This window comes from Neofelis nebulosa, chromosome 1 (genome assembly GCF_028018385.1).
Source record: "Neofelis nebulosa isolate mNeoNeb1 chromosome 1, mNeoNeb1.pri, whole genome shotgun sequence".
Classification (NCBI taxonomy): domain Eukaryota; kingdom Metazoa; phylum Chordata; class Mammalia; order Carnivora; family Felidae; genus Neofelis; species Neofelis nebulosa.
The window spans coordinates 234,100,818-234,127,790 of NC_080782.1; the positions used below are offsets into that span (position 1 = coordinate 234,100,818).

The 26,973-nt window shown below is 48.7% G+C and overlaps 1 long non-coding RNA gene across 3 annotated transcripts; it reads right to left on the reverse strand.

Annotated features, from left to right (window-relative positions):
- Positions 1-120: 120 nt before the first annotated feature.
- On the reverse strand, positions 121-25,074 carry LOC131487587 (uncharacterized). Of its 3 annotated transcripts, XR_009249838.1 has the most exons (5): positions 24,749-25,074; positions 21,986-24,533; positions 18,737-18,813; positions 16,686-18,056; positions 121-4,110 (listed from the first exon to the last, which is right to left on the reverse strand). It is a non-coding gene; the product is annotated as an uncharacterized LOC131487587 (long non-coding RNA). The 3 variants fall into 3 exon arrangements; XR_009249833.1 differs by having other exon boundaries at positions 21,986-25,055; XR_009249835.1 differs by lacking the exon at positions 121-4,110 and having other exon boundaries at positions 16,652-18,056; positions 21,986-25,074.
- Between the last annotated feature and the right edge of the window lie 1,899 nt (positions 25,075-26,973).

Below are 26,973 nucleotides of genomic sequence, written 5' to 3' on the forward strand. Positions count from 1 at the left end.
TCAATAGTCTCCAGGAGAACCAAATCAGCCTGGTTAAAGTTGTCAAGTCTCCTTCCCCAGCTACTATCAGATGGTCTTTCTTTACATGAACAAACAGCCCATGGTCCTGACTTGAATTGAATTAAATAGAGATGAGCTTTCATGCCAATAAATAGATGAGGAAACTGAGGGATAGTGAATTGGCCATAACCTCAGTCCTACTGACTAAATCGCACACACGCCCAGGGCATTGAGCTAGGTGCTTTACAAATGAAAATGACACTCACAGATACGATCTCCATGTCCTAGAGTCTCAAGCTATAAGCTGATAATACCAGCACAAAGAAACGAATAGAAGCTGAAGTCCGCAGACACTCAATGCAGACTGTAAGAAACCGAGGTGGCATCCAGGAAATGTCTTCCCTCCTGTATCACAAACACACAAAACACAGTGTGTGGCTATGAGCTTGTGGCAAGATTAAGTAAGTCACCCATAAGAGCAGAAAACATCATACGTGTGTCGTACAAAAACAGTATCTTGTGTGGGTTCCTTTCCCCCAGCTATCAGCTTGTCTTACAGGCTCTCTATGGAAAGGAGGTCAGTAGTGGGCATGACCAGATGTGGACGCATTCAGTTCTAATAGAAATAAAAAATTGTGAGGCTCATATACGCCCAGTTAATTTTTGACAGAGTAATTCAATGAGGAAAGGAATGTCTTTCAAACAAAGGGCGCTGGAACAACTGGCCATTCATGGGGGGGGAAAAATGAACCTTGACCCTTACACCCAAATCGCACATGTATAACTAGAAATGGGTCTTCAACCCAAACCTAAAAACGAAAACTGCAAAGCTTCTGGAAGAAAAACATAAAAGGAAGTCTTTGTGACCGTAGGGAGGGCAAAGTGGTTTGTCTTTCATTTTTTTTATTTTTCTTTCATTTATTTTTCATTTTATTTCTTTCATTTATTTTTCATTTTTTCATTTTTTAATTTTTTCTTTCATTTTTTCATTCTGTGTACAGTTGACATACAACATTACATGAGTTTCAGGTATACAACATGGTGATTCAACTTGTCTGTATGTTATCCTGTGCTCACCACAAGTGAAGTTGCCATCTGTCACCAGACAATGCTATTACAATGCCATGGACTAGATTCCCTAGGCTGTAAAAAGTTGTCGTTGTTTTTTAAAGACACAAAAAGTCTGAGCTGGGTAAAGAAAAACATCAAAATTTAAAACATTTGTGCTTCAAAAGACACCACTCAGAGAATAAGAGGGCAAGCCACAGACAGGGAGAAAATATTTGTAATACATAAACTTGATGAAGGATGTAGTCTCTCCAGAATATATAGAGAACTTATTCCCAGCCAGTGATAAGAAGATGAACAATCCCCGTTTTAAAAAAAAAAAAAAATGGGTAAATGATTTGAACAGACATGTCACAAAAGAAGATCTACAAATGGCCGATAAGCACGTGAAAAGATGCTCGGTGTCATTAGTCATCGGGAAACGCAAAGTAAAAGATCCCACCATAAACCTTCTGGAATGGTTAGCAAGGACGTGGGGCAAATGGGACTTTAACCCATTTCTGGTCAGAGCGGAAAGTGGTAAATGTAAAAAACAGGGCAAAATACAAATAAAAACGCTTCGGAAAAAGTTTGGTAGTTTCTTAAAAAGCTAAATCCACACTTACTCTATGACCTGGCAGTCCCTTGTCAGATATTTGTCCAAAAGGGATGAAAACACGTGTCTTGTCGCAGTCGGGGTTTCACCAGAGAAGCAGAGCTGCTGGAAGATTATGTACATGTTTATATATTTATATTTATACATATAATCCATACACGTATATGCATGTGTCATAGGGATCCGAGCTTACACAACTGTCTATGTGAATGTATTTGTTTTCTAGGGTCGCTGTAAAGAAATTTAAGACAATAGAAACCTATCGGGACACAGTTCTGGAGAGTAGAAGAAATCCAAAATCAAGGTGCTGGCGGGGCCATCAGCTTCTGAAACCTATAAGGGGAAGGTCCCTCTCTGCTCCCCCCAGCTTCTGGTGGTGGCCAAGAGTCCTTGGTGTCCATTAGCTTGCAGCTGCAGCCCTTCAGTCTCTGTACCTGTCACTACCTAGTGCTCACCCCTTAGGTCTCTGTCTTCACATGGCCATCTTCTCATGAGGACAACAGTATGTTGGATCAAAAGTCCACCCTACCCCAGCGTGACCTTTCTTAATTCATTATATTTGCAACGACCCCATTGCCAAGCAGGGTCACATTCTGAGGTACGGGAGGTTAGGACTTCAACAGGTCTTTGGGGGGACACAGTTCAACCCTTAACTGTGCAGCTTCTGTTCTCCACTTGGTGGGGAACAAGTGGTTCTCCATTTGGTGCGGAAGCCTCAAATCCAAAAGGGCAAGCCGACAGGCAAACAGGGGCAGGTAGGGAGGTACATGAAGCGGGGGAAGCAAGAACTGGACAGACGCTAAAATCTGTGAGGAAACCACGAGGACAGGCTGGAACCCATATCTTTCACACACCGACTTTAAGCCCAAACCTCAATGACTGCGGCTTTCTGCCGGAGAATCTGGTAGCCTCGTCACAGTCCAGTCAGAGAAGCTGAAGGAGTTCCTAGAACAAGCTGGAAGAACTGAGGGCCCCGCCAACTGCCCTAAGTCAACTGGTTGAGCCAGCAGATAGGCAAGAATGTGTGTGCCAGAGAGCCATGTGCCCTGCCTAACTGCTAAGCATAAAAAGATGGCTGCTGGTTCGCGTCTACCTTCCAAACTCATGTCAAATGCCTCCTGTAGTCCACACTAACCCAGAACTATGCAGGGAGATGAGAGGAGGGTGGGAGTCAACCTCTGCCAACCGCCTGTGCGTGTTGATATTTTGACCTCCTCCCACGAATCATGAATGTTCTTAATGGCATCTAGAACAGTGAATCCTTTCCAGAAGATTTTCAATGGACTTTGCCCAGATCCATCAGAGAAATCACTATTTATGGCAGCTCTAGCCTTACAAGATGTATTTCTTAAGACTCCTAAGTCAAAATTACTTCTCGATCCATGAGCTACAGAATGGATGTTGCATTAGCATGCCTGAAAACAGCATTAATCCAAAAAAAATATATTAATCTCCTTGTACAACTCCTTCAGAGCTCTTGAGTGACAGGTGAATTGTCAATGAGCAGAATTATTGGAAGGTATCTTTTTTTCTGACCAGAAGATCTCAACAGTAGCTTCAAATATTCAGTAAGCCATGTTGTAAACAGGTGTGCTGTCCTCCAGGCTTCGCTGATCCACTGATAGAGCACAGACAGAGCAGATTTAGCATAGTTCTTAAGGGCCCCAGGATTTTTGGAATGGACAATGTGCATTGACTTCAGCTTCAAGTGATCGGCTGCACTGGCCCCTAACGAGAGAGTCAGCCTGTCCTTTGAAGCTTTGAAGCCAGGCATTGGCTTCTCCTCTCCAGCTCTGAAAGTCCTCGGTGGCATCTTCTTCCAACAGAAGGCACTTTGGCCTACACTGAAAGTCTGTTCTGGAGTGTAGCCACCTTCGTGAATTATCTTCGGCAGATCTTCTGGAGAACTTGCGGTAGCTTCTACACGAGTGCTTACACATTCACCTTGTACTTTCATGTTACGGAGACGGCCTCTTTCCTTAAACCTCACGAACCCACCTCCGCTGGTTTTAAACTCGAGTGGCTTCCTTACCTCTCTCTGCTTTCATAGCGTTACAGAGAGCTAAGCCTTGCTCTGGATCAGGCTTTGGCTTCAGGGAATGCTGTGGCTGGTTTGGCCTTCCATCCAGACCGCTCAGACTTCCTCCACATCAGCAATAAGGCTGCTTCACTTTCTTATTTGTGTGGTCACTAGAGCCGCACTTTTAAGGGCCTACAATAACTTTCTTTTTTCATTCGCAACTCGGCTGCCGGTTGGGCCCAAGAGACCTCGCTTTCAGCCTGTCTCGGCTTTCAACACACGTTTCTCACGAAGCTTCATCATTTCTAGCTTTTCATTTAAGGTGAGAGACATACGACTCTTCCTTCCATTTGAGCACTTAAAGGCCGCTGTCGGGTGACTCATTGGCCTTATTTCAATATCGTTGCGTCTCAGGGCACAGGGAGGCCTGAGGAGAGGGAGAGAGACAGGGACGGTTGGTTAGGGGAGCAGTCAGAACACACACATCTATCCATTCGTTTCACCTTCTTATATCAGCGTGGTTCCCGGCACCCCCAAAACAATGACCATAATAACATCAAAGAACCCTAATCGCAAATCACCATAAAAAATGGGATAATAGGGGCGCCTGGGGGGCGCAGTCGGTTAAGCGTCCGACTTCAGCCAGGTCACGATCTCGCGGTCCGTGAGTTCGAGCCCCGCGTCAGGCTCTGGGCTGATGGCTCAGAGCCTGGAGCCTGTTTCCGCTTCTGTGCCTCCCTCTCTCTCTGCCCCTCCCCCGTTCATGCTCTGTCTCTCTCTGTCCCAAAAATAAAAATAAAAAACGTTGAAAAAAAAAATTAAAAAAAAAAAAATGGGATAATAATGAAGAAGTTTAAAATATCATGGGAGGAGCGCCTGGGCGGCTCAGTCAGTTGAACACCCGACTTCGGTTCAGGTCATGATCTCGCAGCTCTTGAGTTCGAGCCCCGTGTCGGGCTCTGTGCTGCCAGCTCAGAGCCTAGAGCCTGCTTTGGATTCTGTGTGTGTGCGTGTGTGTGTGTGTGTGTGTGTGTGTGTGTCTGCCCCTCCCCTGCTCACACTCTGTCTCTCTCTCTCAAAATAAACATTAAAATAATTTTTTCATCAAAATAAAATAATAAAATACGATGAGAACTACCAGAATGTGACACAGAGACACTAAGTGAGCAAAAATGGCCCCCATAGCCTTGCTCTATGCAGGGTTGACAAATCTTCAACCTGTACATCTACGTTAAAACCTGAAGGATGAGTAGGAATCAGCTTAGCAGAGACAGGAGGAAAGAGGAAATGATGTGTTCAAAGATCCCGAGCAGGAGAAAGGTCACAAGGCAGCTGAGGAACTGAAACGCTCGGCATTTAGCTGGAAACTAGATTGAGGAGATGGGAGGGGAGGGGCCTGGGGAACCACTTCACCGAGGGCCTCGCCAGTGCGGCCAGGAGTTTCAAAATGATCTTGGGAACAGAGAGAAGCCACTCCAGGACTTTAAGGGGAGTTGTCTCAAAACAGGGTGGGCATTTGCCATCAGCTGAGCAGGGTGGAGACGGGGAGAGCAGCTGGGAGGCCGCGCCAGAGGTCTATGGAGAAAAGGGGATGAGTTAGACTTGGCGTGGTGGCAGTGACCTTGGGCAGAAGTTGGTGGGTTGGAGGACTGTTTCTTGAGGAGTAACTGCAAGGGTTAGCGAGGGATGAGGGATAAAAGGAAGAGGAGTCAAGGGTGATTCTCAGAGGTCTGACAACCTTCCAGATGAGTGTTGGTGTAATTCCCTCGAGACTCTTCATTATCATTGCCCTTGCAGCCCTTTGCTGGGGGGGGAACGTGTGGGCACACAGCCGAAGTTCCCGGTGCCACGTTGACTCGGGCTACCGTCGAGTGAATGCTTGATAAACACCCTAGCTTGCACACAGTCGCGTGGCAACACGACAGTGAGGTGGCAATATTAGACCTGCTGCGGACGTGTGTGTATTAAAAATGAACGCCCGCCTTCCGTGGTCTCGGATAGCAAAGGACCAGAGGGAGGCGTGTGCGGCCGGCAGAAGGGGGCGGGGGGGCATGTAGAGTAGACTCAGTGAAGGGTCCACGAACCCTGTGCCGTGACGGAGAATGGAATTACAAGCTTCATTTCCCCCCAAGTACATGGCCACAGGGGGTTCCCAGCTCGAGATGAGGGGTGGAGCATCCGCACAGAATTCCGATCCCTGCGACCACAGCGCCCGCAGAGAAGTGGAGGGACAAATTAGAAAAGCGGCTCTAATCCCAGGAGGGTGCCCTCGGGCGGCAGACGGGTCCTCGTCCTCCGCAGAGAGCAGGGAGAGGCGAGGAGAAGTCCTGTGGGGGTTGCTCGGCCTTATTTTATTGACAGAAATGATGCAACAGGCAAGGAAAGAGAGTGCTCAGATCAAATGACGGGGCATTTAAAGATTCAGAAGTTAAACTTCTTCCCCCAGCAAAATTAGCCTGACCACAGTACCAGAATATATATAGCATTAGAGTGTTTTTGTTCCTGTTTTCCTTTTGAATAAACCAGCCGAAAACATTATTGTTTGCAGTGCTAAATGGATTTCATAACCAATACAGGATGTGGCTAAATTCATATTACTGTGATAATTTTAATTGAATTTCCTGACTCTTACATGCTTAATTGTCAACTTTTAGCACTGCATTAAACATAAGTTTCCAATGTTATTAATATGAAATGCTCACATTCCCTTAAGACCGTGATTATATTTTGCTTATCATTCCTGCATGTTGTATTAAGTCTATTTAAAATATGTCCCGAGAGACCCTTATATGTTTACTGCATTAGAAGAAAAACAGATGTTCTCACATATCCTGATAGATATTGCAATTTACATTGTATATGAAGGTTGCTGAGAACCACTTAGAGGTTTTTTGTTTTTTTTTTTTTTAGTCGGCCAGAGGGCTTAAGGTTTAAGTAATCCACAGTATCCGATAGTGTGTGACACTATAAAATTCAAAACAAATGCCAGTCACACTTTCCAAACGCAAACACACATTTTAAAAGTATCCTTGGAAAGAGGGAAAAAGGAGCATTTGAACCACAGCCTCGTTGTCCTCAGGCTGTGTTTGAATTACATGCACAAGTGAGCACTTGCCTCAAGTTTACCTGCAGAACTGCCCCGACTGTCCCTCCTCACTCACGTGGAACTTGTCCATGAACCCCACTTGTCCAGCACACGCCGCAAAGTCCGACATAGCAAAGACAACCCTGAGCAGCTCAAACAGATTTAACGGAGACTATTCACTAAACAAAACAGCATTTGATTCTCTGAACTGCCCTAAGAAGCCTGGTCATTTTATATAGGATCGTAACAAGCTTAGTCGTCTGAAGTCCATACTTCCAGCAAGAGAATCAAAAGCTAGAATAAGGAGACAGGTGAGTGACAATGTGGGAATATTTATCGAATGCAGCTAAATGCAAGCACTCTTACACACGTTACTTTATTTAGACTTTAAGACAACCCTATGCAGAGGTATTGTTGTCCCCTTATCCAGAGAAGAACACTGAGACTGAGGGGCCACCCGGTAAACAGGAGGTGAAACTGAAGTCCCAGTCAAGGTTGCTTTGGCTTCGGAGAATCATAACAACGTAATTGCTAACAGGTTGCGGCTGCCTTTTCCCCTGCACGGCGCCGCCGACAGAGAAGCATCCAGGTTCCCGAGCGAGCCCGGATGCACGTGGAGATGTTCTGCACGCCCACTGCCTGAGAAGGCGATACCAACTTCTCCTGGGCCAGGGCACTGTGGCACAGCCGTATTCCTCACGGCAGAGAATCTTCCCAATAGCAAAAGGTAACAGAGATCAGGTGCGGTAAATACACCAGGCACGGTACCAGGTGGCTCGTACTCAACGTCTCCAAAGTCCCTATGATGACTGCCCTCATTTGCAGATGAGGAGAGTGAAGCTCAGAGAACCCCAGCAACTTGTCCGTGGTCACACAGCAAGTTCGAGCGCAGTACTTGAGGCCATACTTGTCAGTCTCCAAAGCCAGTGAGACCTAGGTGTTTCATGGAGGCCCCGGGGGGCTTAGGCAACCGGTCATGGGCGCATGTCGACCTGGAGAAGGAGCAAGGTGGCGAGCCCAAGGACCAGGACAGCCCTCCTATACCTTGCGACATGCCATAGCCAGTTGAGAAACGATCTGACCTCAGAAGGGCCCCCGCCCCTGCCAAGGGCTAATCTCTCACGACCTTGACAGACGCTCAAAAGGGGGAGCACGGCACAAGACTGCAGTGAGTAGCAAGACAGAAGCCAAGAACGGCGTTGCTCACTTAGTAAAATGAACACTTTGGCAAGCCCTGAGTTTCCCAACAGGAACCAGAGATCGTAAGCTAAGTGGAGACGTTCTGCCAAATGCCCAGGGCCCGTTGGCAGGCGGTCGTCTAAGAGGCCACAAGAAGTCCCCCAACGGAACCACCTGCCAATGTTTCCCACGTCTAGGGTCCTCCCCTCTGGCGCGGCCACGAGAGCCCGACAGCGGACTGCACACCACGTGCTGGTCCCCGGAGCACCCCTTGGGCTCCCGGGCAGCTGGCAGCCTGGCAGGGCCCCCCCCCGACAAGCCCCCTGCCAGCCGCTGCCTCTCGGGCAGGAGCCAGGGGAGGAGGGAGAGCGGGGCAGAACGAGTGCAGCCTGCGGAAAGGGATCACTCACACACGACCATGACGAAGCGCTCACCCCCCTGGTTTCCGCACCTGTGGATGTCTCCCTCTCCTTGCCCTCCCCCTCCCCCTGCACAGCAAAGGCCTTTCTGTGAGGAGGGAAGGAGCCCTTCCCTGCCCAGGTGTCTTTCTCAGGAGAGAGGAAAAGGGGTCCTCTGGCCTCTCCCTCCAGAGGAACGGAGACATATTCTAAGCCCTTCATGAATCTCGGAACACGCGGCTCAGGTTTTTTCTGTTAAGGTTAGTACATCCATCACTTATCCTAATGCTTATTCAGCATCCCTTTAGAAAGAGCCAGGGCTGGGAGTTCCCTCGACAAAGTAGCTTTCAGGGACTCGCCATTATTTAGTGCAAGGCAAGTAAGAATCCCTTAGCTGTTGATTAGGAGTGCGACCCCAGGATGCGGATTTATGGAACAAGACTGGAGAAGAAATTTGGTTCAGAAAGTAGGTGGAGTTGGACGTACATCCCAGGACCTTCGCGCTTCTGGGAGCCGTCGGCTCTTAAAACCACTGCCTGTGCCCGAGGACTCAGGTGGGTTTGCAGGGGGGCACGTAGAAGATGCCTCCAACACACACACGCACGCACACACACACGCACACACACACACACACTCACACACACACAACGAGCACCTCAGAGACAGCCAACATCTTCTATGTTCCCAAGGCTCCCCAGGGGGCCTAAAGATTTCCCAAATTCAGAGGTTTTCAGATTTCCCGTGCATTCCATGAGAGCTGCGGTTAAATGCCAGCATTTTTTGCTTCTGTTGACTTCGCGGAGTTGTGCGAGGTCCTGTTTGCAGTGACAACAACTCTACAGAGCTCTAGCAAGATCATCCAGCTGTGTCGGAACGCCCCCTTGGCACGGGGCTCGGGGGGCGGGAGGGGAGAGAGGGGCAGAGGTGGGGGTGGGGAAATCAGGGCCTGCAGAGCCCCCACAGTGGGAGCGGGTGCCCCTTCAGCCTCATCTCTGCCAGAGCTGTGGCACCTTCACTTCCCTAGTCCCATGTTCCTTTCCTGGGTGCCTCATGCCTCATCAGCCTCACCGGACAAAACACACTTCAGATGAGGACGGGGGTTGGTACAGTCTTCTGACTGTGGGGTCAGAGGCAGTGCAAGGAGAGGACCCGAAGTTGCAATGTTATCTCACTTACTCATTTCCTTGTACCCTGCAGAGAGGAAGGCTCATAGGTTCAGGTCCACAGAAGGACAAGTGTCCCACGTGGACACTTCCTCTTTTCAAACGTCTGTGTCACCCCCACTTAATCTGTCTCCTACTCTACCCTCGCAGCCCGGTGTCCTCGCCCCTTCCCCTCTTTAGAAAGCTAATCCTCCCCATCCACCATTTCCAGCCCTTCAACCCCCACCCCTTCCACCATCCCGCATCCCCAGAAAGTGCTCCTTCTTATGTCTTGGAAAGTCCAGCTTCTCAGGCTTTGCTCAGATGCACAACCTCTCTTCTGCTCAACTTTTGCCAATTTAGGATTGGAGAAAATGAAATGCAGCAAAGACGATGTGTGGGCTCTTATGCCCAGGCATGGCTGGAGGCAAGTTGGCTTAGGCACATCCAGGACCGGGACCCAAAAATCCTGACAGTGCTCCCTGCCTACAGTTCTGTGTCTTTGCGAGCCGGCTTCTTCCCCTCCGGCTGGAGTTGGGCTCTAATTCAAGGGCAATGGTGGTGGTGGGTGTTTCACTCCACTTCAGAGTCCCCAACAATGAGAGCTACGACAGACAGTATCCGTTGTAATCTGGAGTAGCAACCCAGTCTGGCTTGACTTGAGGCAAATGTGTTCTTCCTGTTAGCATGGCTTTGTTCCTGGACCTTGCAGAATAAAAAATCCTGGCACCCTGGTCCCCGCCCACCTTACAAACTCCATGACATGTCTTAGCAGCTGTTACTGGTTGAGTTGCATCCTCCAAAAGATACGCTCAAGTCCTAATGCCTGCAGCCTCAGAATATGATCTTATTTGCAAAAAGGGTCACTGCAGATGTAGTTATTTAAGTTAGGATGAGATCATCCTGGGGTCAGGGGGGCCGTTTTCCAACATGACTGGTGTCTTATAAGAAGACAGACACTCGGGGCGGGGGATGGGGGGGTGACAACAGAGGCACATGTGACAATGGAGGCACAGATTGGAGTGATGGATCTACAAGCCAAGGTTTGCAGGCAATGCCAGGAGTTGAGAGAAAATCATGGAAAAGATTCTCTCCTGGAGCCTTCAGAGAGAGCATGGCCTGCCAACATGTCCATTTGGGACTTCTAGCCTCCAGAATGAATTCCTGTTGTGTGAGGCCTCCCAGTTTATTGTACATTGTTATGACAGTTCTAGGAAATGAATACAGCAGTAAATACGGGTTGTTCCAACTCGAGTCGACTCTTAACGGTCACTAGCTATCACTGTGACAGGAGATACTTGTGCCTCAGTTCACCCCACCAAATGGAAAACTGTTTGAGTCGAGGCCTGCTAGGCACTTGCCTATCCCTCAAATCAATTTCTTCAAAGAACAAGGATAGGTTAATATTAAAGGCTAAACGAATTACTCAATAGCAGGCAGTATAGACGGACTTACGGGATCTCAAGGCAAGAAATTGTGCAATATCCATGCCGGGAACTTGAGCAGTGCCTGCTGTGGGACAAGGTAATACAGTCTGTCACTAAGTGCACGAAGAGTAGGTTCTGAACAGAAGTGGCTGTTGTTCTCCCCGACATCTCTAGGATCCAAACATTTGCCATCATGCTTTCTCTGACTTTGAGTTTTTAAGACATAGATTCGGTTAAGATATTAATGAGGCGGTTACCTTTCAAAGAGTCAAAACTTGCAAACGTAATTGGTGCGGCCACTCTGGAAAACAGTGTGGAGGTTCCACAAAAAATTAAAAATAGACCTACCCTATGACCCAGCAATAGCACTGCTAGGAATTGACCCAAGGGATACAGGAGTGCTGATGCATAGGGGCACTTGGACCCCAATGTTTAGAGCAGCACTCTCAACAACAGCCAAATTATGGAAAGAGCCTAAATGTCCATCAACTGATGAATGGATAAAGAAATTGTGGTTTATATACACAATGGAATACTACGTGGCAATGAGAAAAAATGAAATCTGGCCTTTTGTAGCAACGTGGATGGAACTGGAGAGGGTTATGCTAAGTGAAATAAGCCATACAGAGAAAGACAGATACCATATGTTTTCACTCTTATGTGGATCCTGAGAAACTTAACGGAAACCCATGGGGGAGGGGAAGGAAAAAAAAAAAAAAAGAGGTTAGAGTGGGAGAGAGCCAAAGCATAAGAGACTCTTAAAAACTGAGAACAAACTGAGGGTGGATGGGGGGTGGGAGGGAGGGCAGGGTGGGTGATGGGTATCGAGGAGGGCACCTTTGGGGATGAGCACTGGGTGTTGTAAGGAAACCAATTTGACAATAAATTTCATATATTGAAAAAAAAAAACTTGCAAATGTAATTAATGACCTGAATAAGACAGTGCTGCTTCTATTGCAAATAGGGGCAGCCTTGTGGAAGGAAGGTTGAAAAACTCCGTTCATGAATCTTATGCCCTCCTGTGTACCCCTTACCAGGTTGAGAAGCCATGAAATAAACATATATGTAATAACTTATATATGTATAATATTATATATATATATAAGTAAACATATATATATAATAACTTATATATATTATATATATATATACACACACACATATATATACACATATACATATATACATATGTATATATATATTCTGGATGTTTCTTTGTCCTCACTCTCTTTTTAAAAGTTTTCCATGTTTACTTATTTTTGAGAAAAAGAGAGAGACAGGGGCGCCTGGGTGGCGCAGTCGGTTAAGCGTCCGACTTCAGCCAGGTCACGATCTCGCGGTCCGTGAGTTCGAGCCCCGCGTCAGGCTCTGGGCTGATGGCTCGGAGCCTGGAGCCTGTTTCCAATTCTGTGTCTCCCTCTCTCTCTGCCCCTCCCCCGTTCATGCTCTGTCTCTGTCTGTCCCAAAAATAAATAAAAAACATTAAAAAAAAAAAAAAAAGAAAAAAAAAAAGAAAAAGAGAGAGACAGAGCGCAAGCAGGGGAGGGGCAGAGAGAGAGGGAGACACGGAATCCTAAGCAGGCTCCAGGTTCTGAGCTGTCAGCACAGAACTCGATGCGGGGCTCAAACAGGCCATGAGATCATGACCTGAGCTGAAGTCAGGCGCTTAATTCACCGACTTAGCCACCCAGGCACCCCTGTCCTCACTCTTTATTTTTCCCCCAAGACGTTTTGTAGCACTCTCCTGGTTTGTGAGATTGACCTACATCCAGCTGCAAGGGTGGGTTCTGATTTGTCCAAAGTGATAGGCGCGATCACTCCCCTTCTGCCGCAGTGGTGGGTACACTGATGTAGTCGTCGCACAGCGTGAAAATATTCCTCTCCCTGGTCTCCATTGCCACTAGGGGGTGGCCATGTGATCGGTTCTGAGATGTGAACAGAGTCCTGATTGGGGCCTCCGGAAGGTTTTTATGATGGTTTGGTTATTTGGGTTTGGGATTTTTTTTTTCTTCGATTATAAAGGGGCAGACTCAGCAGGGTGCTGAGCCGTAACGTGTCTGTCCTCTTCTTCCTGCCAGAGGCCAGAATGGGACGCCATTGCCGAAGCAGCCATCTTGCTTCCAGGAAAACAAAATCCGCTCACTGAAGACAGTGGAGCAGAGAGCCAGAAGGAACCTGGCTCTGCACAGACAACTCCCTTGAGCCGCTTGACCAGCCCGGGCCAACCTACCTCTGGAAACAAACTAAAAACCCTATCTGAATCAAGAAGGTGGAAACTGGCATAAGTGAGAGTAGAGAAGTCGATCAATAGAACAAAACAGAGAGCACCAGAAATAGATCCATGCTGGCCATACAATTAAAACCCGATCTACTGAAGTCCATCAAAATTTAAAGTTTCCACTCATCAAAGACATTAAGAATATGAGAAGGCAAACCACAAACTGAGAGGAAATATTCACAACACATTTATCTGGCAAAGAGCTTGTATCCACAATATACACACTGCTGTAAATTAAAAAGAAAAGAAAACAAAGGGAAATGCAACCCAGGGTTTTTTGTTTTTTGTTTTTTTTTTAATTTTTTTTTTCAACATTTTTTATTTATTTTTGGGACAGAGAGAGACAGAGCATGAACGGGGGAGGGGCAGAGAGAGAGGGAGACACAGAATCGGAAACAGGCTCCAGGCTCCGAGCCATCAGCCCAGAGCCTGACGCGGGGCTCGAACTCACGGACCGCGAGATCGTGACCTGGCTGAAGTCGGACGCTTAACCGACTGCGCCACCCAGGCGCCCCGCAACCCAGGGTTTTTAAAGAATGAGCTAAAGACTTCAAAGGGCACGTCACAGTGAAAGCTGCAGAAATGACCAAAGAGCGCATGGAAAGGCGTTCAGCGTCACCGGTTATCAGTGAAATGTAGTCACAACCACGTGATATTTCACATCCGCCAGGATGGCCAAAACGTTTAAAACTGGCAACACTTCTGTCCGCGAGCATGCGGGGCAACGGAACGCTCACACATTGCCGTTCAAATTATCGTGGGCATTTGGAAAAACCGATGGGCAGTTTCTCGAAATATTAAATATGCACCTATTTATTACCCAACCATTTTCCTTCTGGCTATTTGCCCCAGAAAAGTGAAAACTTAAAAGACGCATACAAGAATGTTTTTAAATGCTTTATTCACAACAGGCAAAAACTGAAAACGGCCCGAATGTGTACCAACCAAAGAATGGGTACAAAAAGTGTGGCATGTTTATTCACTAGAATACTACTCAGCAATGAAAAGGAAAGAGCTACTGGAACTTTCAACCTCGTGGATGAAAACTACGAATATTACGTTGAATCAAAGGAGTCAGACACAAAGGGATACATTCGGTATTGTTCTATTTATATGAAGTTCTAGAAGCAGGCACAACTAAGCCATGGGAAGAGAAATCACAACAGTGGCTGCCTAGGGGAAGGGGTCAGGATTCATAAGAAAGGGACATAGGATCGTTTCCTAGGGTGATAAACATGTTTTATATATCAATGGGGTGGTTTCATAAACTATATAGTACCTTTGCCAAAACTCACTGAACAGTACACTGAAAATATGTGGATTCACATCATGTAAGTATCTCAAAAACAAAACTAACCTAAACTAAGCAAAAAACCTTATTTGGTTAAGTCCCCGCAGTCGTGTTTCTTTTAATGTGGCTAATGCCATCCATCCTGATTCAGGAAGGAAAAACTGGAGCAAAAAATATAAAGATAATAACAGGAAACTGAAGAATCAACAGTAGGTGGTGTGGTACGCAGCACACCTCCGTCCACAAGTCCTTAAATCATGTCAAAGCGTGTAAAATTAATTGCATTCATCATATAGTTTAATGGAGTTTCTTGTGTAGGTGGGTCAGCTTTGTGTACCAGTCATGTTGCATGGAAATAGGACACATATGGTTATTCCTGAGGGGAAGCTCAGGCCCAGGGGAAGGTGGGCTACCAGATGTTCCTGACATCCTGGGACCAGCTTTAAAAACACAGCTGCAGGGGCGCCTGGGGCTCAGTTGGCTAAGCCTCCAACTCTGGCTCAGGTCACGATCTCACGGTTCTCGAGTTCAAGTCCTGCATCGACTCTGTGTTGACAGCTCAGAAGCTGGAGTCTGCTTCGGATTCTCTGTCTCCCTCTCTCTCTGTCCCTCCCCTGCTTGCTCTCTCTCTCTCTCTCTTTCTCTCTCAAAAGTAACCATTAAAAAAAATAATAACTCACTGCTGGAAAACTGGGTGTGTGAACCAAACGTACCCAAATCTTTGAAGTTCCAAGAGACCCAAACTAAAATAGGAGTCAGGTTTGCCAAGGGAGGAGAGGGGGCGTATCCTTGGAGCTTGGACTCCTTCTGAGGTCCCGCTGGTGGTTCTGTCCCCATCCTGCACCCTGGTATCCAACCCAGCCACATATGTGGTGAGTTGGTATTAGCTCAAAGCAGTTTTCAAGGCAGTAGAGGACCTTCCGTGGAAGATCTCCTCCCTTGCCCATTTATCACTACCCAACAGACATAGTCTTGTCCTCCGGCTCCAGGGCAAGCGTTCTCCCCAAATCCTCCCCTATCCCCCCGCTGAGGCCCCAGAAAGAAAATCCTGCAGTTGTCCACCTGCAGCACATCCCTCAAACCAAGAAAGTGGCCCTGCCTGTCCCCCGCAGCTTTGCTGGCAGTCCTGCTTTGAGCTGTTGCTACACCTTTGTTGAGACACGGCACGGAGATGTCACCTGGTCTCCACGGGACACCAGCGCTTCGTTCCGTACTAAAACCACCCTTTCGTCTTTTCCATCGGTCTGCAACCGCTTTTAAAACACCACTGGAGGGGGCATCCGGGTGGCTCGGTCGGTTAAGCGTCTGACTCTTGACTTCAGCTCAGGTCAGGAGCTCATGGGTTTTGAGCTCTAGCCCCGCACTGGGTTCCAGGCACTGACCGTGTGGAGCCTGCTTGGGATTTTCTCTCTCTCTCTCTCTCTCTCTCTCTCTCTCTCTCTCTGCCCCTCCCCTGCTTGTGCTCTCTCTCTGTCTCAAAATAAATAAATAAACTTTAAAAAAAATGATAAAATAAAATAAAATGCCACTTAGCATCAAAACACATTTGTGCATATGGGTCCTGAGGGGCGAGGTATTACTCCTACATAAGGGGTCAATCAGCACCGAATATGCTTATTCCAACCCATTTAGACGATCATAAACTATAAAAAGCACAATTTCGAAAATTCTGGCAGAGAACTCTTACAACTCTGGGGAACAGTCCGGTGTGTTCTTGCCCGCCCCCAGCCTTGGCCTGGGGCTGCAGACCCCATCGGAGAAACCCCTCACCCTCTCTCACGTTTCCCTCGATGCTTTTCTGGCTCTGCCTCAGATCTGACTCCATGGGATGCAACAGCACGTGTGACGAGTCCCAGGGGGTTTTCACGCAGGCCTGTCCTAGGATTACTATAAAAGCAATATTTATGTCCTGGTGGTTTTCTTTTTTTTTTTTTTTTTTTTTAATTTTTTTTTTTCAACGTTTTTTATTTATTTTTTGGGACAGAGAGAGACAGAGCATGAATGGGGGAGGGTCAGAGAGAGAGGGAGACACAGAATCGGAAACAGGCTCCAGGCTCCGAGCCATCAGCCCAGAGCCTGACGCGGGGCTCGAACTCACGGACCGCGAGATCGTGACCTGGCTGAAGTCGGACGCTTAACCGACTGTGCCACCCAGGCGCCCCTGTCCTGGTGGTTTTCTAACGTCACCTGGCCAGGTATTACCTTCAGACTTGATGTAGCTGTCATAGAGGCAGGAGAAGCTTCCTGCCTCTTGGGCTTTATTCACAGGCTTCCTTACTTTTCAGCTTCTGACGTGCACTGACGTCGTTAGGCCTCAAGAGCAGGACAGAAGGGAGCGGGGTGGAGGCCTTTGCGCCCAACTTGAGGCCTGCCTTCCTCTCCCCCAGCAGATTGGCAGACTGTCGCCTGTCAGGCCCAGCTGAAGCTCCCGCCTGCGTGGGTCACTGGCTGTCAGCTGGAGGAGAAGTTCCAGGAAGTGGATGTTGTTTTTCAGGCTCAGAAAGGCCACATGCTAAAAATATCCATGGCAGAGGCTGTCACCAGGGAACACTTGGCAGTGAGGAAGATGTGCTGTGAAATGGAACAGCCTCGTCCTTCAGGGAGAGGTTTCTCGACCAGCCCGATCTGTGAAGGAGCCTTGGTGGCCAGCCCTCCGCGGAGCTCTGAACACAGGGAGCTCTCCTCGCCAGGAGATAGACACCCCCACTTCTTGACTCCTACCCACGCGGGCTCCCTTCTGTGTTTCCTCTTTGGGTAGATGAGATCATGGCTCCCCCGTGTTCCTGAGCTCAAAACCCAGGAGTCACCTTCGTGACTTCTTCGCCTTCGCCCCCCTGCGTTGACGTGCCATTTTCCGGTCCCCCAGCGGTGCCTCCGCTTCTGCCCTCTCATTACCTCTCGTCTGGACGACTGCGGTGGCCTCTTAAATTTTCTTCCTGCTCTGGCACTCCTTTTGCCAACTTAGGTTACACACATCCTCACAATCATCATCATCTTTTACGCCTTTAAAAAAACATCGCCCCCATTGCATACCAGTATGGCGCCTTGAAAATGAAGGCTCTTCCCAAACTCTTCTCCAAGCCTTCGTTTCTGTACGTGTGTCTATTGCTGTCTATGAAACGACTCCCAAAACCAAAGCCTTAAAGCATCAAGAGAACACCTACTGTGTCTCAGTCACTGTGGGTCAGAAAATCAGGAGCGTCTTAGCTGAGCGGTTCTGGCTCAAGGTCTCGCCTAAGTTCCAGTCAGGATATCAGCTGGGACTGCGGTCACCTGGAGCTCTGACCCAGTTCTAGCGGATCAGCTTCCAAGAAGGCTGGTTCACACAGACAGTAGGAGCAGGTTGGTGCTGGCTCATGGCGGGAGGCTTCAGTTCCTTCCCCACGCGGGTCTATCCCTAGGCTGCTGGGTGTCATCACCACAAGGCAGCTAGCTTCCCCCACAGCAGGCAGTCCACAGAACAGCAAGGGAAGTGGCAACATCTTCTGTGGCACAGTCTTAGAAGTCACACACCATCACTTCCACCACGTTCCGTTGGTCACACAGACCACCCCTGAGACAATGCCGGGAGGACTACAAAAGAACATGAATAGCAGGAGTTGAGGATCATTGGGCGCCATCTTGGAGACAGTTTTCCACCTTGACCCTCACCGTCTCTTCCTACGCACCCTGAACTGCAGTCGAACAAATGGTCCTCCTCCCGTTTCTACCTGACAAAATCCTACCTGTCCAACCAGGACTCACACGGCCATGAAGTCCTCCCAGATCCCACAGGCTTTAATAAATTCCTCCCCTCCTGGTCCACTTAGCATTTCTTTTCTTTTCTCTTCGCTTTTCTTCTCTTTTCTTTTCTTTCCTCTTCTTCTTTTTTTTTTTTTTTTTTTTTTTAGAGAGAGGGAGAAAATGAGAGGGGAGAGGCAGAGGGAGAGAGAGAGGGAGAAAATCTCAAACAGAAAATCTTAAGGTGTGACTTCCACACCTAGCACGGAGCCCAATCCCACGACCCTGGGATCATGACCTGAGCCAAAATCAAGAGTCAGACGCATAACTGACTGAGCCGCTCAGGCAACCCCCACTTTTCTTTCTTTTTTTTTTTTTTAGCACTTAGCATTTCGACCTCTATGGTAGTGCTTATCACATTCTGCCTTGTGTTACAGTTGGGTACAAATGTAACTAACTACCTCCGAAAACCCCTGAAAGAAAGGACCCATGATCTATTCTCTTGTTCACCCAGTCCTTGGGAAAGTACTTACAGAAGTAGATGCTGTATATGGGTTTATTGAATTGAATGTGTCCTCCTTCCTGTCAGGGTTACTGGCTGGGTTAAATCCTACAAGAGAAGAGAATATTTCACTTAGCATCATACTATGTGCCTACTATGTGCTAGCTTTTGGGGATAAACATGGTCCTTGCTGCCACAGTGTCTCAGCCTACTGAAACATTTGTAAATTCTCATGAATGACCAGACAAATGGAGCCACATTCAAAATTCTCCACTCCGTCAACTCAGCACATTGGAATATTCGAGAATATTCCTAATTTTTGAAAAATATTTTACCTGGAAGATTTTGTGGCCCAATCTTTCCGCTTTATCCTCAGCTTTTTAATGATGGTTCCTACTCATTCATTCATTCATTCACCTACCTAATCAGCCATTCATACATTCAACAAACACTCGCTGAGCAAGCCACTGTGGGTATTTAAAGATAAACGAGATGAAGTGTCTCCTTTTAAGATTTTTGAAATCCAGCAGAGGAGACAAACAGGTACACAAAGCACTATAACACAACCAATCGTTAGCACAGGAAAGGGAGGAGCATGACAGGAACAGATTTCAAGGGCAATTCAGAAGATGCTCTCCAGCCTGCACGGTGAGGGGGCGGAACCCCCGCGTCTGCTGTAGAAGCTGCTGAGGGCAACATTAACCTCCTCAAGCTACATCAGAGACGAACAGCTGTGTCTTTTTTGTCCAGAAAGATCTGGACCCCCTCCCCTGGTCCCCAGAACGAAACCTCACGGCCAACCTCTCCATCTTTCTACTCAAGGCGTTGAGAGCCAACAAGGGAAACAGGAACAGGACTGTCAATTAAGATCAAGTTCAAGTTCGCCAGGTGAGCCTTCTCAGCAGCATCCCTCCCTGGGTAAATGGATCAGTCCTCACCTGAGTACTGTCCTTCCCCGCTCTGAAGCGGCCTGGAGAGGACAGGCATACCAATGATTCAATACTAGTGACTCTATGAATCGAGAACCTGCCGACGGTCCAAGAAGGGAAAAAATAAATACATGCTCATATATTAATTCCTAGAAAATCGGTACTATTTCTATAGTTACTGTATTTTTTTTTTTTTGAATCATGAATAAGAATACCTGGGCAGTCCCATTGTTTGCTACATGAATCCAATAATGGGATGGAATATTTTATTTCATTGTTTTCCTGGAACCCTGGGACATATGATTGCTAAAACAAACCTCATAAATGCTCATTTATTTTTAATGCATTTATTTTAATGCATGCAAGACATATCATACACATAAAAAGGATTTATAAGACATATGCACATTTTAAAGCTTAATAAAATGAACACCGGGTACCCACCACCCCACTCAAGAAATATATGTCAGTTGATTATTAATAATAAGAGCTAATATTTTCTAAGCACTTATTATGTGCCAGACACTGTTCTAAGCACTTTACATATATTATCTGATGGATTTTCACAACAACCTTATATGTTAAGCATCACTATTATCATTTCATAAATGGAATAACAAGCCTCCGTGTGGGAGCTTGCCCGAGGACACACGGATAATAAGTGGTCGAGCTGGGGTAGAAACCTAGACAGTCTGCCTCTAGAGCCCACACTTTATTTTTTTTTAATATTTATTTATTTTGGGGAGAGCACAAGCCGGGGAGGGGTACAGAGAGGGGGACAGAGTATCCAAAGAGGGCTCTGGGCTGCAGGCTGATAGCAGTGAGCCCAACGCAGGGCTCGAACTCATGAACCTCGAGATCATGACCTGAGCCAACATCAGACACTCAACCAACGGAGCCACCCGGGTACCCCCAGAGCCCACACTTTAAATCACTACACTATACAGAAGCCCTTGGCTGTACAGGATATTGGGACAAATTGACCATAAGATGAAACATGTATGCAAACCAAATGTCTCTACTGACTCCTACTCTTACACGGTGGGTGAGTTGGGGGGCAGAAGCCTTCCTAACCACAACAAACAAAAAACTCCTGAGCCCCAGGCTATCGTTGCCAAACAGCAGCAGATTTAAAAGATGTAAAGGCAGAAACAACAGGGCAAAAGGTATAACGATTTTTAAAAAATCCTATTACCCGCACCTACAGACACATATACCTCATGGTTATTTTGCATCAAATGCAAACTTTATCCTGAAACAGCCAAGCATGATGTTAGAGCTTCAATGATCACGGGAATTTTTGATTCCACAAATAACAATTAAGGGGAAGATGGTTTCAATTGATATATTTATCTTAATCTCAACAGGGCGGCATGCAAGGGCCATGACTTTTTTTTTTTTTTTTCCAAATGTCTGAAATCAGAGTATTGGTGGGAATCAAAGATCTTTTTATTTTTTTTTAAACTTTTTTTAACATTTATTTATTTTTGAGACAGAGAGAGACAGAGCGTGAACAGGGGAGGGTCAGAGAGAGGGAGACACAGAATCTGAAACAGGCTCCAGGCTCTGAGCTGACAGCACAGAGCCCGAAGCGGGGCTCGAACTCACGGACCGCGAGATCATGACCTGAGCCGGTCAGACGCTTAACCGACTGAGCCACCCAGGCGCCCCTCAAAGATCTTTTTAAATGACCGAGCTTTAGGGGTGCCTGGGTGGCTCAGTCGGTTGAGCGTCCGGCTTCGGCTCAGGTCATGAACTCGCGGTTTGTGGGTTTGAGCGCCGTGTCGGGCTCTGTGCCGACAGCTCGGAGCCTGGAGCCTGCTTCCGATTCTGTGTCTCCCTCGCTCTCTGCCCCTCCCCCGCTCATGCTCTGTCTCTCTCTCTCTCTCTCTCTCTCTCTCTGCCAAAAATAAATAAACATTTTAAAAAATTAATTAATTTAAAAAAAAAAAAAAGAAAGAAAAAGACCGAGCTTTAGAATGCCAGACAAAACGCCAGGAAGGTCTGGACCTTCCTGGTCCAGAGTTCAGGACCAGGAGTTCAGGAAGGTCAGGACCTCAGGGTCCTGAGGTTGTGCGTCTGTGCAAGGCGTCCGGGGCAGAGAGAGAGCCTGCTGCAGAGCCCGGTGGGCGAGGTCCGTCCGCCTCTTCCTTCCCCTCCCCTTCTCCTTTCCTGGTGCTTGGGCTCTTCCTCTCCACCCTTCCCTTCTGACTTCACTTCTTTCCTCCCACTCACCCTCCACTCCACGCACTGCATTTGTCTTTCCTTCCACACCCATTCTTAGAATCTCCTCCTATTTCTGCACCCAAATGCCTCTTCTTTGCACCCTTCAGACCCCTCGGGGAGCTCACCGAAGATGTGTGATGTGCCTCCATTAACAGCTGGTTCCGGCCTCCAAAGCATGGAGCACATTTGTGCAGGGACATAGGCAGGCAGGGTACAGATGCGAACGAGACTGGGTCCTCCTGGCCCCAGACAACTTCCCGTCTAGAGAAGGAAGCAGACAGAAGCCCTTATAACAAACCCAGGCTGAGTGGGCTAAGGCAGAAAAGTAGGGCTAATACTATGGGTGAGCAGACCCCTGGGGGGAGGCCAGATTCATGCTGCAACAAGGAGGGCTTCCCGGAGGAGGCAGCAACTGAGCAGAAGTGCAGGGTCCTGCCTTTCTTATCTCCGAAGCTTCACGTGAAATGCTCAGGACAGATGTCTTCACAGGGGTTAGGAGAAAGGGTTGCCGGAGAGTTTCAGCACCCGCTTGCATAACCGCGGGAGCCCGAGCTCTGCACACAACCACGCCTGTGGCTCCCCGCCCCAGCTCACACAGCTACGATTCCCCCGGGATTCTGTCTCGAGGTGCAGAGCTCTGAGGGAGATCAGCAGAAGGGAGCAGAGACAGTCTTAAAGATCTTGCCTTCCCGGCCCGGAATGAGAATCAAACGCAGGCCCGGACACTCAGCTTCTCTCACGTTCCCTCACCCCCGGCCCCTCTGTACGGGGTTTCCAGCCCGCCTGTCCTTCGGTTCAGACTCAGGACAGCAGGGAAGGTGAGGAAGTGGAGAGGGAGGGCGAAAGCAGATGATTCTTTCAAGAATCTGCTCTTGAGCAAACCACTTCCCCTCCCTGGGCCTCAGTTTCCTCATCTGCAAAATGAGAAAGCCCGTCCCTGCCAGCCCAGCCGGGCCAGCTGTTTTCTGTTTCCGTCCTGCCCTCCTTCGGTATGTCTTTCTCTTGCAGTCAGATGGGGCTGTTTCCCAGCTTCTGGAAACCGCTTCTCACCATCTGCCTATCATCGTCCTCTGTCACAGGAGCTCCTCCCCCCTGTGGCTTTTCTCTCCCCTGCCTGGGCTCCACGGTGGGGGGACACAGGCCATGCTGCTGTTACTTTGGGGCCGGCCTTTCTGAGCCTCCCTCCCCTCCGCCTCACAGCTTTCAGTGGGCACACACGGACAGGAAGCCAGGCTCTCGAACTGTGTGCTCAGCACTTGGGGCAAGAGCCATTACCCCCAGCCTGACTCACAGAAGGGAATTCAGAATCTCTGCAAGGCCAGCCGAGCCAGGTTGGGGAAATGGCCTCCTTTTTTTTTTTTTCCCCCTTCGAACCCTGGTTAAGACTTCAAGGAAGAGTTAGGTGAGCGTGGTTTTTGCAAGACGGAAGCGAGGGGCCCTCCAGGCAACGGCGAGGACACGGTCTGAGGCAGGTACGGCGTCCGCGGTTGATAAATGGGAGAATGAACGCTGCTGTGGATTCTGTCGCAGAGGACGTTCCCTCCCTTTAGCACCGCTGCCAGAGAAAGGGACTTTTCTAGGATACACTCCATATGGAAAGATAGGACAACAGTCCCGTGCGCGTAAAAGCCATTTCCCTTTGGGTCTTTGTGCTGGAAGCTTCCTCCCGGCTTCCTTCTCCCGAAGCAGCTCCTGACGGGGCACATTGGTCGGAAGGGCTGGCAAAGCAGGGCAGGCTGCTCAGGCGACCCAGGCGTGCGGGTGGTGAGACCCTCCTCCACTTGGCCGCTGGTCCATCTGTCCCTTCACTCCCGCGGCCCTTCCTTTGTGCGCCCACCTCCTCCTGCCTCCCCGAGAACAGACCTGCGACGCTATGCCAGCCTGAACTTCCGTCCCCACCCCGACAGGCACAGCCCACGGTGCCAGGGGTGAGCTCATGAAGGTCACAAATGTATCTGTTCTCATCCCTCACGACAGTCTTGCTCTCTCCCTCCACGAAACGCCTCCAGCATTTGTGTTCTGGAACGCTCAGCCAGCGTCCAATAAACTCTGCCTTTTTTGATTGTAATCCCTTTGATGCACAGGCCCAGGGTCCCCAACCAAACTGCAAGTCGCTCTCGAACCTCTCTAACCCCGGTACCTGTCGACGTGTCTCATTCATAGTCCGCGGATTCCTTTTTATTTTTTATTATGGTTTATTACACAGATAAAACATGCTCACGGTAGGATTACATGTTTATTGGCAGAGTAAATCACCACAGAATCAAGTGCACAGGCTCCAAAGCTATTAAAGAAATGCAAATTTTTTTTAAATGGAAGATATTCTTATACATGTATTAAATTAAGGCAAATCAATAAAAATGAAAAAATGCTATGCAGGAGTGATTATGGAAAAGAGTGTGCTTACACAGCATTGGTGGTGGGGGGGCCACCTATCGTTCGGTTCAAGACTCTGGAACACTACCTGGAGGTATCTCACAGGATGCATAAAGATCCCCATGCCCTGGGGCGCCTGGGTGGCTCAGTCGGTTGGGCGTCAGACTTCCGCTCAGGTCACGATCTCGCGGTCCGTGAGTTCGAGCCCCGTGTCGGGCTCTGTGCTGACAGCTTGGAGCCTGGAGCCTGCTTCAGATTCTGTGTCTCCCTCCTCTCTGCCCTTCCCCCGCTCGCACTCTGTCTCCGTATCAAAAATAAAAATAAATGTTAAAAAAAATTTAAAAACAAAAGATCCCCACGCCCTTTAATTTGGGATACGAGTGTTAGATCTGGCATCAGGGTATCCTGAACCTTCTCCATTCTATATTCTCCTCTCCTTGTTGCCTTCCCTCTCTCTCTCTCTCTGTCTCTGTCCTCTCTGTGTCATCTCCTCTCTGTCCACCTCCCCTCACCGGGGATTTCCTTCTGCCACTGTGTCTGTCCTCAACCACATTGCCAAGAGCCCGTCCTCATTCTGCTCCAGAGTAGAAGGAAATGTCTCCCTGGGCTAGACTTTAAGCCTCTGTCTTCCAAGTGTCTTCTCCAGTGTGGATAAGTCCCGCCTTGCTTGTGCTCCTCCCATCAGAGACTTCACCAAGCCCTCCGGGTGAAATCAGGGTGTTCCCTGTGAGACATCACCAAACACCAGCACTCCGTGTGCAAGGCCAGGGAGCTATCCTTTCCTCCCTGGAGTGGGCATGCGGAGCAAAAGCCAAGAGCAGAGACTCGGAGCTTGCTCATGGAGAACATGCACAGGCCAAGGCCAGCAGCGAGACCCCCCCCCCCCACCCCGCACTGCTTCCTCCCCAGCTCCCTCCCAGGACCAGAGGAAAGAAGAGATGGGGGGGCGGCGGGGAGTGGGGGTGGGAAGGGAGTGCCTGTGCTGTTTCCTTACTTAGCTGGTCCTGTTTGCTCTTCTCTCTGCCGTCCAGCGGCCACTGTCATGGTAGCCCGTGCCTACTTCTCTTCCGAGCCAGTTTGGAGGTTCCGCTGTGATTGTCCCGTGGACAAGCTCTCCATTGGGAACTTCACAGAAGCACAAGGTCTTGGCTCAAATACTGTAGCGGACGCTGAGGGTGCCACGGCTGGAGGCCAGAGGTCCACACTCTTCACGGCACCCGGCAGATTCTTTCTTTCCTTTTTTCTTTTTATTGGAGCTTCGCCGACATACAATGTCATGTTAGTTTCAGGTGTTCAGGGTAGTGCGTCAACAGTTCTATACATTATACAACGCGCACCACCTCCAGTGTGATTACCATCTGTCACCATCCAACGTTTTTACAATATTATTGACGATTTCTTCTCATCCCTGTGCCTTATTGATTTCATAACTGGAAGTTTGTACCTCTTAATCCCCCTCATCTGTATCGCTCATCTCCCCCACCCCTCCCCTCTGGCAGCAAGTTCTTTCTTTATTTTTGAGAGAGAGAGAGAGAGAGAGAGAGAGCACAAGTGGGGGAGGTGCAGAGAGAGGGGGAACAGAGGATCCCAAGTGGGCTCTGTGTTGACAGCAGCGAGCCTGATGGGGGCTCAAACTCACAAACCGTGAGATCACGACCTGGGCCAAAGGCTGCCGTTCAACTGACTGAGCCACCCAGGTGCCCCTGCGAGTTCTTTCCTGTAGAGAGAATCCAGAGCACCTGCAGGGCTTCCACAATCACCTAAAAATCACCTACTTCTAGGGATCCAGGAACGGAGTTTTAAGAAACATTAGCCTTAAAGTTCTAAAGTTGCCCCCTTCCCCCTCCCTGAGACAGGAGCTGGATGCTTTCCCCCCCCAGATCAAGCAACAAGTGAAAGGAGATATAAGGGAACCGCCAGAAGAAAGCGGGAGCCCCTCTCGCACGCGGAAGGACATGTGCCTGGTGCTGCTGTAGGATGGGCAGCGGGCAGCGGGATGGATCTTGCTAGAGCTCCACTTGTGTCTCTTCAGGTTGGGAAGCATGGACCCTGGTGCGAGGGGCATGGGATGAGGGTAACAGCGGGAGCTCCTGGAATTCGTCGGCTAAAAACGCACACGGTTCCTGTTGTACAGCAGTATGAATACAGTTAACCCTACTGACCTGTACATTTTAAAGGATCGAGACAGTGAAGTTTGCAATATGGTTTTTACCACAGCTTAACAAAAAGGGGAGAGATGCACAGGGTTTTCCACGGCCCGGGTGGGCACTGCGGAAGGTAGCTGTCGGGAGCCCCGGAGGATCCCTGCCCAGAGAACTGCCTGCCGTGGGGACATGCAAGCAGGAAGAGGCCAGCGCTTACTGCTTCCGGGGACGGGGACTGAGCCGAGTGGTGGCAGATCACCCGGAAAAGGATCACCCACTTGAAGGGATAGACACGTACAGACTCCCCAGCAGAGGGGTCACTGTGGAACCTCAGACAGGAACCCTAGGGCCTCGCTATGCCTGCCCCATGTGGTACCCACTGGTGGACAACTGCTGGCCCAGAGCTCCCCACTGGGTTGGCTAATACTTCCTCAGATTGCCACCATAGTCTGGGGCGTCCCCGTCCAATCCTGTTTCCTCCATCAGCTTTTACAGCCATTGCTCTGCCATAAACCTCTTGCACTGGTAACCAGTTCAGTATCTGCTCCCAAGGGGATCCAAACAGTCCCAACTGCAGAATTTCAGAACTGGTC